This window comes from Numenius arquata, chromosome 2 (assembly GCF_964106895.1).
Source record: "Numenius arquata chromosome 2, bNumArq3.hap1.1, whole genome shotgun sequence".
Lineage (NCBI taxonomy): Eukaryota > Metazoa > Chordata > Aves > Charadriiformes > Scolopacidae > Numenius > Numenius arquata.
In genome coordinates, this window is record NC_133577.1 from 22,322,806 (window position 1) to 22,335,995 (window position 13,190).

Below are 13,190 nucleotides of genomic sequence, written 5' to 3' on the forward strand. Positions count from 1 at the left end.
AAGACCAATCATCCCTGTTAACGCAGGCATGGAGAAAATGATTATGGAAAATTCATGATTCTGAACTGCTTTTTGTTTTTCCCAGCAGAGGAACTTCAGGCAGTGTGGCTGTAAAGCACTGAGCACCCTCTGCTCTTTCAGACCCCACTACCAATTTCCTCTGCACAAACTATCTGTATGGATTTGACACGTGTTCTCTGAGAAGCCCCAAGGTCTTATACATCCCAGTAAGGCAAAGCATACAATGCAGAGGAGCCAGGTCCTTGTCTAAGCTTCTGCAAGTCCCTAAGGGTCAAGTTAAGTGCAAGCCTGATGCTGTTTTCTGGACCAGACTTGCCTAGCTCATGCTTTAAGCCTCCCAGCTTCACCAGGCTGGGTTCTGTCTCAGCCACAGAGCTCAGAGGAGGTGGCTTCATCTCATCCCTGCAGTCCTAGGCAGCACCCCCACCCAATCTGGGGCACATCTCCTTGGCTGGATCATCCTCACCATCCCAAGGGGCTTTAAGCCCTGGGGCTGGGACAGGAGGTTGACAAAAAAGATGGTTGTGGGACCTGAAGGCTTCTCTGAAGACTCGTCACCCTTTCAGTGTCCTCACGGGTATGTTTTTTCCTCTCAGACCCAGGGGTTGAGCAGCAATCCCCACCCCACAGGGATGCTGGGATGAGTAAACCCATTAAAAGCTGTGCAGTGCTGAGACACCAAGGCTATAGCAACGCAAATTAATAAGACAGGCCAGGGGATGTTTTCTGTCCCCAAGCTCCACTGACGTGCCCAGCCATCCCCAGAGGGAAGAGCTTTTGTCCCCCTGAAGCAGGAGAGCTGTGCCCAAACTGCTTGCCAGGAGCCCTCCCTGGCCCACCCCGGCTCCCGAAACATGCCTGGGCACCAGCTGCGGGAATATTTGCTTGGTCTGGGACAAACTCATGTGAGGACAATGCCAACCATTTAACCGTATGGGCAACTGCCTGGGCCTGTGCCCTGCCTCTGCTTTGTTTACTAGGGTGTTAGTACCTTCCTGCTAGCCAACGCTAGTATAGGCAGAGAGCCTGCCATTAGCAAGGGCAATAAAGTACCTACGAGGGAAAAGCCCAAAGTGTTTAGTTTCATTTTATAAAAAAAAAAAGGTCCTTTCTCACCTAGAGTTCCATCTCTTTTGTCCTGTCCCGGTCACTCCAGAGCTGAGTAGTATGATTTTTTTGTTCAGTGCCTAGCAGAGGGAACCCTGGCTGCTGTGAATTGCTGCCATCCCAGCGGATGCTGCTGCTATTATGAATAATAATCCAGCCAGGTTTAAGACAGGCCTGCCTTGCAGGAATATAACGATCTGAGCGGCCAGCTTACCAAAGGGAACAAAGAAATTATTATTGGGTCAGGCAAAAAATAAGGAAAAAAAAAAAACCTACAAGAAAACAAAGAGCCATTGACAAGAGGCACAAATTAGTTAGGTCTCCAGTGTCATTCTCCGTCTGATAAAACAAAAATGTCCAGAGCAACAATTAACAAGAAAATACAAGGGGTAAAATATCTCTGTTTAGCTCCAGGTACTGACTATACACAGAGCTGTTGGTTTTTTTTCTTTCTCATGCTTTAGGTTATCTTAGGACTTGGTTAATGTGGAGCTGGTTGTGTGTGTGGTACAGTGCCCGTGGGTTTGGGAGCTGCCTTTTGTGAAGGGCAGCCCTCCTGAAGGGAAGCAAAAGAGCAAAGTGGGTGCAGAGGAAACAAGAATGTGCTTTGGGTGATCCTGGTAAATGGAGCCCAGGGGGAGGAATGAGAGCTTGCACAGGACTCAAAACTAGAGGCAAACCCAGCACATGGTTAAGGATGGGAAGACAACATTGAATAAAACCAAAGGAACAGAAAAGGAAAGCTGCAGACAGTGCCGTTCCCGAGCTGCTTTGCCACATGGAAGAGAAAGGGAATAATCTGTTCTCCACAGCATGTGGAGGTAAATAAGGCAAGAAATAATGAGTTTAAATTGCAGCAAGGAAAGCTCAATACAGATGGTAGGATAAACTTTCTAATGGTACAGACAGTTGCATATTGCGGTTGCCTCCTGGGGCTGAGGCACCTCCAGCAAGGTGAGACCCCTGGAGCTGTCAGGAATGACTAGGGACAGCTGATTTTATCTCTAAGCAGCTGGGATATGCTGGTGTTTCCTGACAGTTTGTCTTCCAGCTATACTTTTGGAAAATAATCCAAGGACTGTAACGTGCAATGGCTCCGTGATGATTTTCACTGACAACGCTATGGAAACCAGACAAAGCCTAGGATACATCTCAGTGCTTTTGCTCCCTCACCGTGTGTGTAAGCAGATGTGCCTGTTCAAATTGCTTTTTCTCCATCCACTTCACCAACCAGCTCCTCTTGGCCTGTGGATCAGCAGTGTGCCCCCAAAGTGCAGCCTGATAACCACAGGGTTGTGTGTCCTCCTAGGAGCCCTTTTGGGTCCCTTCCCCGTGCAAGTGCTGCCGGCTGCCCAGCGCCAGGCACTGCCTGTGACCAGGGGACTGCTTGTCTCCTGGGTGAGACACACAGGGGTGCTGGGTACCAGACACTACCCAAGAAGCCTGCAAGAAGACATAGTCAAGAGCTATCATCAGATGTACAGCTAGATCCTGTTAAATGCTGTTCTGTTCCAGATTTTAGATTGCTCCCTCTCAGAGAGAGATCACAGAAACAAGAAATGACACTTGCCTCTTCCAGTTTAGTACAGTTTGGAAGCAGCTATTGTTCTTACCTGTATTATATCATTTACCTATTTCATACCATCTCTGTACAGTCTCGCTGGCAAAGTCCCCACTTGGTTTGCAGTGATTCCTCCTTCCTTCCCTGCTGGATTGACAGACTCAGCTGGTGCCCTCAAAACTTGTCGGAATTCCTTGTACTTTTCACAGCTAGTGGCATGGTTATTCGGTCAAAGTTTGCCCGACAATCTTGCTGTGGCACGAAGCAGAAGGGAGAAGCCCTATTTTTACTGCATTAGCTTTTGTAGTTCAAATAATTAACATTTCTTTCGTCAGTAAACTGAAGAAGCATGAATTGAAGATGAACAAATAAAAATATCATTTTTTTTCCCGACACAATAAGGACTGGATTCTGCAGACCCTCGCACAGCTTGCTTCCCTGGTAACCCAAGTGTAAACGTTCTTGCGTTCAAGGCCTGACTGGAGCTCTTCTGCACAGCTTGTCCTTCAAAAGCTAAATGACAATAATTAATTGTCCTACTTAAACAAGGGACCTATTTCACCTTTTCAGCACACTCGTAGAAAAATGGCAATGCTAAACGCACTTGAAGATCAAAGGCCTGGTATGCAAAACAGGTCCTGTGCACCAAACTGACACACTTCTTAAGGGTTTGTTGCTATGGTGCTATTGCCTAGACAAGTTAAAATATCCCTTGTCAGCATCCGTGGGAGCCTAGACAGAAAAGTAATCATCAAAAAATAACCGAATATTGTCTTTAAATACAGTCACTGAGCAGTTAATTTTTTTTAAAGCTTTAATCACCCTTAACTTCACGTTTGGCTATTAACCCACCAACTGATCATTAACTATATGGACTGAATGACTGATTTCCAGACAATTGGTCCAAAGCTGGGTTGCTTTTTAATTTTTTTTTTGAAGGACTTTAATATCTCTTGGCACACAGACAACCTATTGAATCCCCCATAAGACTCTGGGGGTGAGCAGGGAGGTGCTTGCAGGTTATCTGCCTAGAAACACACTGCTCAGAGCTGATAAACTCACTGAGGCTCTATCCTGCTTTCCAATTTAGCTCAAGCCTTGCTAAGCGGAAGGAGTAACCTGACTGAATTGTTGTGGGTCACAGCTTGAGGTCCTTAATCAATATTCCCAGCTTAATCAACAGGAGTTTAGCAAGCCTGAAACCCAAATCAGGATATTTCTGGTATTTACTGTGGTGCTTGTCCTTTTCCTATCAGGACAACTGGTTATGGATAAATGTAATGTTGCTGCAGAAATGATTAAATGTTAATTGGACTGCTTTTTTTTTTTCCCCACCCCCTCTAGCTTTAAAATGCCTACAGTTAACATTTTCTAGCGGCAACTTGCTTAGGGTGGTTAGAGACATCTGCTAATAAATGAAAGGAGAACTTTTTTTTTTTTCATTAATAAACTCTTCTGACTCACAGTCCTTGTCCTAAACCACAAGACCATCCTTCCCTCCTGACTTAAGAGCCGTAAGACCTAAGAAGCTGACTCTGACTCACCAGAGGAGGGCTGGGATTGGACTATGTCTGCTGTGTGCATCTTTCTTCCGAAAACAACACAGCCAGAAATAAGATGGGAGAAAGCCTCCAGTACACTGGCCCTGGTTTGTCTCTGGGAATCACTGGGGTTTTGATTGCTCCCTTTGGTATGAGAATGAATTAAGCTCAGATTTGTAAACAGCAGTCTAACCACCCCTGTGCTGACAGGCACAAACGTCAGGAAATATGTAGTTAGTTCCACCGGCATTGCATCTTTGAACTTTAATTGTAAGTACCTCTGTCATACCAGGGGATTTAGAACAACACATCTGGAACTAAAAGCTTCCTGCTAGACTTTTCACACTAACTATTTCCAGCTTTTTTCCCGATAGGAGTTTTCAGTAAAATATTTTCTAATTGAAAAATACTGATTCCTTAAGATTATTGTTTTTCTTGCAGGAGCTACAAAATAAAACATGCCCAATACGTTTCTCAAATAAAAGTAATAAGGAGAAAAATTATGGGTATCAAAGCATCACATTTTTCCATTGTTGACATTTAGAATAGTGTTTTCTTTATTCAAATATCTTCTACAATTTAAATAATTTTACTTTTAAGCAATCAAAAAAAATCCACTTGAAAGTATTGAAATTAAATATTTCCATTGACTCAAACTGCATTTTTATTTCTTATCTGCAAATATTTTCCACAGCTTGGTTTTCTATCCCGTTTTGTGACTTGAGGGACTTTTTCCGTTTCTCTCCACAGAAAATAGTAACCAGATATTTTGTACCTGAAAGAAAAATAGGATGAAGTTCCAGCTAAGACTGCCCACATGTGACCTTGGAATATGCTCACAGAGGAGCAGCACATCTGTGCCATCGCTTTGGGTATGCAGTAAGGCTCTGCTGTAAGTTGGGCAGGAGAGGAGCACTCCATCAGATCGAACACACTACAGGCCTCCTGCAAGGAGTTGCCAGCATGAGGCTCAGCAGGACAAGAAAGTGGACAGGAATAGACAAAAAACTGGGGGACAATAATTTTTCTGCATATATTTATTGAATTTTCCAATTGCAGAATGCAATCTTATCGATTCACAGTCAGCAGAATGAATATCCCAGTGGAACAAAAGCACCAGGTTTCCAGTATCCTTTTCTAATGCTAAAATCCTTCTGAAAAATCTGTTACTGTGCATAGGGAGGGTGACAAATCTCACAGTGAAGTACTAGGCTGCAGCTCTGGAGCCAAGAAGTTGCAGAGGCAGCTGCTGCCTTTCTTTATCCGTGTTGCCTGCCTGCCTCCAACACTGTGCAGCGGTGGGACCGGGAGTGCACCAGTAACTCTGGCTGCATCCTGCACGCTTGTAAAGCTGACTCCTCAGGCTGTGGCAAGCCTGCACTAGAAAGATTTTTCCAGCTCCCAGGAATGAAATAGCACTTCTGCCAGTACAGTTTATAACAGGGCCTCAGGCAAAAAAGCCCCAGTATAACTACAATCACCTCCACGGTCACAGTTGTCATTGCCCCTGAGGGCAGAAACCACAATAAAACCTAGACCCACGAGCAGCAGCACTGTGCCAGCCGCGCTTGCTCCATGCCCTGGGCTGGGATGCTGAGATGCTTGGGATGCTGAGATGCTGGGTGTGGGGCCCCGGGGATGCAGAGCTGCAGAGCTTTGGGGCTGCTACAGCTTGGATGTTGGGCTGGGTGGTGGGCTGTGGGGGTCCTGGGACTGCAGGACTCCTGGGCTGTAGGGCTGCAGGGATGCTGGGCTGTAGGGATGCTGGGATTTTAGGCATTTGGGGCTGGATGCTAGGCTGTGGGTCTGTAGGGCTACAGAACTGGATATTTTGGATGCAAGTCTGCCAGTGTGCTTGTCTGTGGGACTGCTGGGACACCGAGCTGGGGGAATATGAGGCTGTTGGGTGGTGGGCGCATGGAAATGCTGGGCTGGAGGGCTGTGGGCTGGGTCCAAGGCTGCAGGGTGCTGGGCGGAGGGGCTGCAGGGCCGTGGAACTGCATGTGCAGGTCTGGGGTGCCGGGCTGTGAGGCTGCGGGGCTGAAGGCGGGTAGGGGGATGCGGAGCTGCTGGGATGCGGGGCTGGACGCGGGGCGGCGGGCGGGTTGCGGCGGCGGCGGCGGCCGCCCCCTGCTGTCTGTGCGGCCGCGGCGCCCTGCGGAGGTCGGGGGGCGGCCCGGGGGCGGAACGGGGCGGTGCCGGCGCCGCTGGGGACAGGGAGGACGGTGGGGTGCCAGCCTGGCCGCTGGGGGAGAATCTCCCCGGCCGCATCCCGGTGCGGGCCGGGGGCGCCGCGCTCCCCCCTGGGCGCTGCCCCGGTCCCGCTGCCTGTGCACCCCTTTGCTTCGGGGCCCGGCAAGGCTGCAGGGCTGCCTCCTCCCTCTGCCCTGGCGACGGCCACTTCCCGGCACCCCTGCCCCCTGCTGTGGCCCTAGCAGTGGCCTGAATTTTAAGATCCTGACATACCTTTTTAGTTAAATATTTTAACTTTTTTTTTTCTTTTTACGCTTCGTGCTTACAGCTGGCAACAAAGGAGCCTGCATTTTCCATGCACAATGTCACGGAATCACGGAATTGTCAGAGTTGGAAGGGACCTCTAGAGATCATCTAGTCCAACTCCCCTGCCAAAGCAGGATTGCCGAGAGCACATTACTCAGGACTGCATCCAGGCGGGTGTTGAAAATCTCCGGAGAAGGGGACACCACAACCTCCCTGGGCAGCCTGTTCCAGTGCTCTGTCACCCTCACCATAAAGAAATTTCTCCTCATATTTAAATGGAACTTCCTATGTTCCAGCTTGTGCCCGTTGCCCCTTGTCCTATCACTGGAAACCATTGAAAAGAGTCAGCTCTATCATCCTTCAACCCACCCTTTAGGTACTTGTAAACATAGATAAGGTCTCCCCTCGGCCTTCTCTTCTCTGTGGTGCCATCAGGTTACTGATTTATACCATTAGTCATACCTTAGAGATCGCAGCATCACACTCAGGAGCTATTTGTCCACTGGCTGGAGTCACTCACAGGACCCCAAACCTTGGCATCATCCTCATTTTCAGCTTGCTGTGGCCATGTGCGAAGCAGAGCTGCGAGCAGGAATGGCACCCAGTGTCCTCAGCATTCCTCTTTTCCAAACTGCAGGGCATCCCCATTAAGCAGCAAAACAAACTTGTATATACAGGTTGTTCCTTCCCCCCGGGACCCCTGCAGGCTCCCCGGCCACCCATGGTGGGGTCACTTTTTTATTCTCTTACTGTATACTTTTTCTTCCTACCCTAAAAGACCTCCGCTGTCAGAAATGTCCTGGTATAAGTACAAACAGGCCATGCTGCACTCATTTCTTAACCTGCCTTTGGATGAACTAAATACTTACCTGTTTAACTACTTCTCATCAAATATAGACAGTACCAGCCTCTAGGACACTGCATGCAGTACAATGAGTTTCCCAGAGCTGTCCTGTATCACTTGTGCAGTGTTAGCAGCACAACTAGAGCTCAGGGGGCAAAACCCAGTACAGCATGTTTCTCAGTCCTCACACGCTCTGTGGACCACTTCTGGAGTTTTTTGAAGCAGCCAAAAAACCAATGCTTTAACTGCTCGTGAACAACAGGAGGAAAATACGTTGGTTTTTACCCAGTTTTAATTTGCAGAGCCCAATATTTTCCAGCAGAGGTGCAGACCATCGGTCAAGAATTTAAGGCAACTGACAACAGGGCCGATTTTCTTAGCTCCCTTTCCCCTACAGATAACCCACAGATCCCCTCAGGGCCTGCAGACAATAGGTTGCAAACTGTTGACATTGATGGATGAGCTTCCTCCCCCTTCACACAGCCTGGAAAAGTGCTTGCTTGTCTCTTACTTAAACAAATTAAAGATTCCAACCCCAAACAATGCTAGAGCTAATAATGGAAACAGGGACCCGTTTAGGATTTGAGTCTCCTACCTCCCGATCCTTTCCATCCGCATCTCTGCTCAGGCACCTGCTTCTTAGGTTTTCATTTAATAGCAAATTGCACAGATGTATGTGAGAGTGTGTGTGTGTAAATTCACAATGTTAAGCAGAACATCTGAGTGAGGCAAGGGACAAAAAAAATCATTCGAAAGGTATCAGTGCTTCAAACTGTGGCCTTGACACAGGGTCTGAGCTGGCAAGGTGAGGAATTAAAGTCTTTTCTACAACAGCAGCAAGAAAAAAATCATTTTCTGCCTTTTCTACTCCTGAGAGGCTCTTCTGCCTCAGCTGACTAATATTCTCCATATCAGCTCCCAGGGATGGACGCCGGTCATAGGCAGAACCAAACATGTAACGCTGCAGCACCAGCATGAATACAGATATACGGAATCAAGGACACATGTAATGCTGTAGACTCCTGGGGGCAAGCTTGGCTTGTGGCTCCCATACCCATGTGCCAAGGTACTTGCATGCAGTGCAGTACAGACGTGTTCAAACCCTTGCACCACAAAATACTGGAACTATTTTAAGGGTGGGAAAGCATCTGGCTAGCAACATAAGCTTTGTGTATTTGGGTCTGGCTCGATTAAAAACCTTGTTTCTTCCAGAATATTGGAAGTAATGAAAGTGCCTGCAGTAAAATACCCGATAAGCCTCTCTTCCTCTATAGAGAGGGTAAATGCATGTCATTTTCCAATTAGCTCTTGCTCTGAGCAATTATGTTGATCAAATAATTGAATAAGTGACAGGAATGTGAATTCTGGAGGCAGTTAATTTCATTCATCTGCCAGTTTATAGCTTGACTTGCATGAACACATAAACCAGGCTAATGTGTTATTTATAGCTTTGAAAATACAATTATAATAGTAAAACATGAAGAGTTGTGTGTTGGGTGTGCAGAGAGGAAGATTTCTGCGAGTAAATTATAATAATAGCCTAATGAGGGAGTTCGTCATTTCTAGCCAGCATGCAGGACAGGAAGGATGTGTGGCTTGTGTTTAAAAAAGCGAACAAGGTTGGTGTCAGTGTTAGCAGGGGAGAAATGGCCCTGACCTGAATGTGGGCAGGGGGGCAGCCGAAGATTTACCCTCCTGTTTTGCGAGACATGGTGTATGTGCTGCCCCAGGGACTGTCAATGAGGGCTAAACATCCCCCCCCAGCTCTCCCTGCCCGGGTACGCATACACCCCTCTCAAAGTGAAGCTGAGCATCGTTTCTGAGGGAGAACCAGGACTGTGATCCTTTGCCTGGAGGTGGGTGCAAAAAGAGACAAACTAGGTGTTCCTGACTTGGGATCAGTCTTGGGTGAGCAGCAGGGTGCTCTGTAAAAAGCCCCAGTCAAGCGTGCTCAACATCGAGGTACTGGAACAATCCTTGCAAACCTGGTCCTGACTTCCATCAAAAGCATGAATCCTGTTTGTGAGTTCTCTTCAGAAATAATATTTTAAAAAAAGAGCTCATCAGGCAAACCATTTGTTTTTATTCTTAAAGCCATCTTTAGATCGTCTTAACTGATTGTACCTTTTATCTGAACCCCCTGTAGCAACCTGGCCTACCGTCCAACAGGAACTAATTAGCAGAGATATACAGTAATAAAGGCATGGCACAAGCATGAGCCATCGCCTCGCAGGGAGTATTACCTGGGTGAGCGCTACACTGACTGCAAGGAGGAAATTTGTGCGATTAATTGCTTCCTGATTAAAGGCATTTGCAGTCTAGCCCTTACATCTTCAAGGCCTAAAAACACACACTGAGTTAAATATGGAAATTGCCCACAGTAGTGAAAAACATTGCCCCAGACAGCAGGATTCAGAGCTGTAATTTTGGTTGGGAATAAACACTTTGCTGTCTAAGCGTGTTATACCCCAAGCCAGGTATGTAGAAAGTGCTCCAGTCAAAATTAAAGGGCCACAGAAGGTTTTGCGTGGGTTTAAAACATTTTCTAAACCAGTTCAGTTGAAGCCATACAATTTTCCTGTGAGGACACGATCTTAGGGGAATTAATTTCACAGAGCATGAGGCAGCAGAGCCAGAACCTCCCCCCAGGGGGTCTCAGGCTGGAGGGCTATTTAAATGGTAATAAACTTCAGGGGAAAACAAAAAACGGTGACTGATTACAGGCACACCAGAAGAGGGGCTATTTGGTGTGAAGATGCCAGGCGGTGGCACAGGGGCCTTCTGCCTACTGTGCACACCACTTGTCACCAAGCAAACAAGATGGGGTTTAATCCCGGCGGGAGTGAGGAGACCTACTTCAGGCCGGGTGGACGGCAGCAGGGAAGGGTTTGCTGTGGGAGGCATTGGGTTTGGGTAAAACGAGGGAGGATGGAGGCGTGGGCAGGAGTGGCGTGGTGGACTGCCACTCCTGGTGCCAGCCGGCACCCATGTTGTGCTCTGGTGGAGCCACATCCCAGACGAGCAGCTGATCCAGCCTCACTGCACACCGTTCATTAAGCATAGTAGTTTTCCTGAGGGCATTTCCTCCACCCTAACGCGGTGCCACATATTGCACCAGGTCAAATGAAGCAAACTTATTTTAGCGTGTCCAACTCTATTATGGCTGCCTCCTGGAAAGTTGCAATGCTGGTGATTTATGGAGCCTATTGCTCCCGCTGAAGAAGGGGAAGGCTTTGTTTGGGACCACAATTTGTCACACTAGAGTTGAGGTGTCACAGAAACATGAGCAAACAAATGTTTGCTCATGTGCCACTGTTGCTCTAGTCTCAGCCCCCTATTGCTTCTTTGCCAGCTGGTCTTGTGCAATTCAACAGAAATATAGTGATGCTCCACGAATGAAAAGCACTTTACCATCTAATTAACTGAGTATAGGAGTGGACCTCTCAAATTCAGGAGGACGTATTATGCTTTTCAGTGCCTGCTTAAGCACTTTGCTGGATGGAAGTCAGATGGACAAAGATTACAGATCTTTCCTTGCAACCCACCTAACCCTCTTCTCCCCATATACATTGTCATTAGCGAGAGCAGGTGGGAGGTATATGGCCTGAATTACATTAAAACAGATGCACAGGCTGTAATTTAACATGCAGTTTGGCCTCCTTCCTCCACAAAGCCAATCTGGCACCTCTGCTGGAGAAGTTGCTTTGCAGAGTGGGAAAACAATCAATCCTGCCAGTTGTTAGTGAGGGGAAAAAAAGCAGAACAGGAGCTGCTTATCAGAGACCCACATTTTGAGAGGAAAATTTGCTGAATCCTGAGGAAGGAAGGATTCTCTGCAGAGCTTCAAGTACTCTTCTGACAACCCCATCCTGCAGGAGCTGGGGCAAGGAGCTGGGCCCCTTCCTATTGTGAAAACTGGGTCTGGAGAACTGAAAATGAATGTAACAACAGGAGCCCCAGACTGCAGCAGTGCTGTAAAGCTGTATTTAAAAAAATATGTAACAAAGCATGTTAGTCTTAACAAACCTGACTGGCACAGATGGTCAGCTATTAATTGTGATTTTAGAAACAGTAGGAATGACTCAAAGCCCAGAGAACTTGAAGTCTGGAGGGATTTGAGGCAAAGTTTTCTCTTGTCCCACAGTTAGGCTCAGGGGTGTCTGAAGTTCAGATCTCAATTTTGCCCAAGTTTTCAGGTGTTTAGGTTCACGTGCCTCGTATCACAAAGGATGTGGCTAACTCTCTCTCACCTTCATAAGAATTTTGATTTTGACTGCATCAGCTTTCTGGGAGGACAGAGAAAAAACTGTATGTGTTGGTGCAACTAGCTGAAGAGCTGCATGATTAATCTTTTTTTTTAATAACTTGGAATCATGATTAATCCAAGCATCTCCAAGGAATTCCCAAGCAGCAGTGAATTTAATGCTACCTGTTCTTCTCCCTGGTCCCTATCACAGTACATTCAATAATCACATGCCAATGTATTTGCACATATGAGCAAGATTCCCAACAGCTGCAGGGGCAATTTATATTTTGGGCAATCTAAGCCGATGCCTCAGAGTCCAGCTCCTGCCACGACACGAAGAGATTATTATCTCACCTTTCATACCTGCTTTTAGCTCTTGTACTGGTCTATGAGAACAAATTGAATGCAATCATATCTGCTTGCATATACAGTGGGTGCCCGTTTTCCCTGCGCCGAGGTGATGCTCACCAATGCAGAGCTCTTGTGGGACCCCCACTGGTGACCATGTGCCATCACAGCTCCCTTCGAGTAATTTGGGGAGCAGGTTCTCTCCATCCTCCCCAGATATGATTATCTGCCTGGGTGAGAAGTGGGATGCTCAGGCCATTGAAAGGAATGCGGCCATGATCCCGATACTGCATGGGGAGGGGGAGAGGATAAATGCCACAGGGTCACAGAAGGGTGATCTAAAATTGCCTTAAAGGTCTCCTGATCAGCCATGTAAACCACGGGGAAGGGGAATACTGCTCAGTGCTCAGCACAGGCCAGGCCTCTTGCTAGCACTTGCTCTCTGCTGTGTCAAACAGAGCGCATCTGTCACAGAGAATCTGATTCAGCCGCAACTCTGAAGTTGAGGACTGTATTACAGGGCACGCTGAGGCCACTAAGTTGTATTAGCAAAGTTTCCTGGGTACTCAAGAGGTCATTACTCTGCTCAAGGTAGCTCAATCAAATTCTGATCGATTACTCCAGTCAGCACCCCTTATAATTATAAAGGGCATAAATCTATTTTCACAAAAACAGTATACTACGTAAGACTGGGAAACATTTTTTCCACAGTTTGGGATGTTTTTCTCTCTCCACCACCTTTCAGGGTAGCGATTGAACACATCTCACAACTCTTGAACCTCTGAAGAAAAAGATGTGTCTACAGGCTGTGCTCACAAACCTCCTTGACTGATAAGCCCCATTCTGGATTTGATTTTCTTCAGAGAAAACACACTGGGAGCTTGCAGAACTACTACTATTTTTAGGTGAAAGGTAACTCAACTAAAATGTAAGAGTTGTGCAGTAAAAGGAACATAAAGAGTTTGTAAATTAGGCAGATTGGTGGTGGGGACCTTCTGCATTATTGTGCTGGAGTGCAAATCT